Raw genomic sequence first — 4,239 nt, 5'->3', positions numbered from 1 at the left:
ATATATATATATATATATATATATATATATTCTACAGCGTGATATTTTTAAAGATCTTATTTGAACTATAAAAGAAAGAAGGAGCTTTTTTTCAAACCTATCGAATATATGCTTTATAGACATACACTCATACAGACGCACTTAAGACGACGAAGGGAGATGTCTCTCACGGGAAAAGCGATTCTGAAAATTCTTGGAGGACACGTCGATGTAGAGGCTGCACTCGAGGCTGTCCCTACCACGCTCGCAACTCCCGTCTCGACCTGGGAAAATTCTATTTCGCCGAGGCGAATAGCAAAGCGAAGATGACAAAGTCAAGGAAGAAAATTGCGAAATTGCTTCCTGCAAGCGCGGGACTTGAACCCACCGTCCGATTCTTCGCTCGATTCGACGATATGTACTATCCTTGAAATATTCGGTACATCGGTCGGTTTCGGTGCCAAGTTGTCAGCGGCGCGCCAGCGTAAAGTAAGAAAGAGCAGAAGTGAAAAGGATTTGCGAGAGAGAGAGAGAGAGAGAGAGAGAGAGAGAGAGAGAGGAGAAGTAAATAGATCCCGCCGTACCTTTGTAGATGTTGCGTTCTTCCAGAATATCGGCACGATGTCTTTCTTTCGGACCCCGGATATATCTCTATCGCCAGTAAATGCACTGCCAATTGAATTTCTAGTTGACGCAACGTCATAGTGAGGAATAGAGTAAAGAAAAAGAGAAGAAAGACAAAGAAAGAAAGGGAGAAAAAAAACCTAAGAATTTATGATCAGTCTCTTTGATTTTTCATTGTAGAATTTACTTATAGAACAGTCGCTTTTTATCTGTAATATCCCAATTGTCTGCAGAAATTAACGATATTTTTATTATAGCACACGCATTTCACATTGTATCCTACATTGTACCTATTTTATGTTGCAAAATATGTTAAATCTGTAAATGAAGACTGGAATAAAAGATACAAGACTTAAGTAAAGTTTTTTTTCTTCCTTTAAAGTATATACAAGTTGTCTCAAAATTTGTGACTCAAAATACTACAGCAAGAAAGTTCTCAAAAAGTTGAGTAAAAATGTTATTTGTAAATTTTTATTTTTTTTTAAGCAGTAGCTTTTGAGATAATAAGAAGTTTAAGTATAGTCAATTAAGGAGCAGATTTTCAAAATGCGTTTTGTTCAAAATTTATAATCTTCAGAAAACAAGAAAAAAAGCCATAAAAAAATTGCTCACCTTACAGAAAATAGTAATTTGCCGATCATTAAGATGTGAAATAATCAATAAAATTGCTAAAAACAGTTGCTAAAAATATATAAACAAATACATTTTGTTCTCTAGTTAAAGGATATAATGCACTTCGAATGTCAAGATTTTTTTCAGCACATAAACTCATAATGTAGAAATGCTTTCAGAACATCACAGTAACTTAAAATATCCTTGAGTCTCTCAACATTGAACACTATGCCATTCTTTAACTCAATTATGCATATCTTTAATAAAAAAATAAAATTTTCGATTAAATGCATTTTGGAAATCCGCTCAATTATAGATGTTTAGATGATGATTATTTGTGAGTATTAGCTGAAGTGCGCACGCGAGACTCATAAACAGGCCGTCTAAACGTATGTATGCCTCTAATTAACCAAACCCTTATCTCAAAAACTACTGCTTAAAATAAAAATTTACAAATAATCCATTTACTTAATAATTTTTCGATAACTATTTTGTTTTTTGATAAATATTATAATATTTTGAATAACGAATTTTAATATAGCGTGTGTAGAAAAAATATATTCTACGAGTATATAAGAAATTTCGTAGTATTTATTTTTTTCATATATTATTTTAATATTGTGTATATCCCATATTTTGAATGTCTGATCTCAACTTGTCGAGATATCTATTCAATTCTTTGATAGACTAACAACTATAAGTCACGTTCGACTTGCAGTAAGAATTCGTACGTCAAAGACGATAGAATCTATTAGCGAACAGTTGCGGAGAATTTCGAGAAGAAATCAGCCTCTTACGTTTAAAGCTCTCCTCTCTCTCTCTCTCTCTCTTTTTCTCTCTTTCCCATGGGGGTCGCGACACGTCTCTTTATTCGGACGACATACAAAGGTTTCGCGAAGATTACGGAACCGCCGATCCTTTCCTCCCTCTCCTTCGTTGTATGGATTTTACGAAGGGGCATTATGGCGACATATAGTGAAGTAATATGGAAGGGCATCTCATCCCTGGACAATACAGCGCCTGAGAATCCTTGAAGCTTTTTTCTCTCTTCCTTTGTCACTTTCTCTCTTTCTCTCTGTCTTTCTCGCTCTCACTCTCTTATTCTTGAAAAGAAGACATACGTGTCAAAGTTCGTTTCGCAAAAATAATAACTTTTAAGTAGTTAAATATTGAGGGAGAGTAATAAAAAGGTATTGAAATTGTAGTGCTGCATATCGTAGAGAGAAAATATTAGAGTTAATGTTAAAAAGGCAAATTTATGAGTTTTTGGAAAATAATGATGCTATAACAAGAGCACACTAATTGCTTTAAATTTTACTTTTTAAAAGAGTAGTATAATATTCGTGAAACAGCGATCCAAACCATTATCGACGAATGGAAGGTGATAATTAATGGAGGAAAAATGGTAGGGATAATTTTTATGAATCTCTCTCTCTCTCTCTCTCTCTCTCTCTCTCTCTCTCTCTCTTATACTTAAACGAGTACTTGAACTTATAAGTAATTTTATATCGACATGTACTAGATATATTGTATACATATATTATAAGACTATCTTAACACCTCACTTTGAGGTATTGTACGTTGCTGTTGGTTAATATGGGAGAAACACAGCTGAGCAAATTACAGAAGGTCGAAATCAGGCTATCAGAATCATATTGCAATATAACAGATATATCAAAGTAGAACATACGCTGCGAGCACTACAGTGTATGTTTATTGTATAAAACAGATACTATATTATAATGTGTACTTTTACTTTTAAGATCCTAAAAAACATGTTATCTCAGTAATTAAGAAATAAGTTAGGAATAGTAGAAATGAGAGATTAGAACGAGAGACAAATACGACAGACTGAAAATATTACAATAAAATTCAACAGAACAAGAAATGCGCAAAAGAAATGTTTTATGAAAGAATGAAAATATGAAATAAAACAGTGTGAGAAAGGAACCATTTAAGCAAATGTGTGTTAAAAGAGTGTATAAAGAGCAGACTTTCAAAATGCATTTTGTCCAAAATATCATTTTGTTTTAGTCAGTGATGTCATAGCATTCAATAATAAAAGATACATATAGTACATAAGCTATTTTGGAATGTTCAAAAAGCATTTTTTCAGCGTCAATTTACATACTGAAAAAATCTAGACATTTGATGTGCGTTATGTCTTTTAACTAGAAATAAATAAAATTCATTTGTTTATTAGAAATTGTTTAGCAATTTCGTTTAACATTTTACATCTTACTGATTGGCAAATTGTTATTTTCCGTAAAGCGCGTGGATTCCTAATGACTTTTTTTTCTCATTTTCTGAAAATTACAAATTTTAGACAAAATGCACTTTGCAAGTCTACTTATATATTGCTTAATGTCACTTAAATTTTGTAAAATTTAGATTATTTAAGAAGTTATATTTTGAAATAGCTGATATGGCACAACTATGTAAGATCTGTGATCCGGCAATATTTAATATTACAAAAACGTAGAATTTTATTTGTTATTGCAATAGACTTTTTCGTGGCATTGGCAGTCATGATTACACAGTGATCGAGAGAGAGGGAGAAGAAAGAAAAAGGATCTCTCTCTCTCTCTCTCTCTCTCTCTCTCTCTCTCCCTCCCTCCTCCTCCTTTCTCCCTTTTGTGTGTGTGTTTTCCTCCCCCTCGATCTATTGTGTAATCATAATTACCAACGCCACAGAAAGCCTATTGGAGTAACAAATAAAGTTCAAGAACCAGTTAAAAAATGAAGACTAAACGGTCAAGCTTGGATTTTTAATGCTGGAACAATTCCGTGTGAATTTATATACATATATAGTATATCACAAATTTAATCTTAAAAACTGCACGTTGAATTTATTTTCAGACTTGAAATGTAATCCTAACAGAACACAGATTTATAATATATCACAAATTAAGTTAACAAGCAATTTAATAATTACTAAAAAAACATATTCACTTTACAAATTTCTTCAAACAATCGGGCTTCAAACTGTCACAACACGCGAAATTTCGAAATTGCTTCACACAC

This window comes from Trachymyrmex septentrionalis, unplaced genomic scaffold (genome assembly GCF_001594115.1).
Source record: "Trachymyrmex septentrionalis isolate Tsep2-gDNA-1 unplaced genomic scaffold, Tsep1.0 scaffold88, whole genome shotgun sequence".
NCBI lineage: Eukaryota > Metazoa > Arthropoda > Insecta > Hymenoptera > Formicidae > Trachymyrmex > Trachymyrmex septentrionalis.
The sequence above is the reverse complement of the archived record's forward strand: the minus strand, read 5'-3'. Positions refer to the sequence as shown.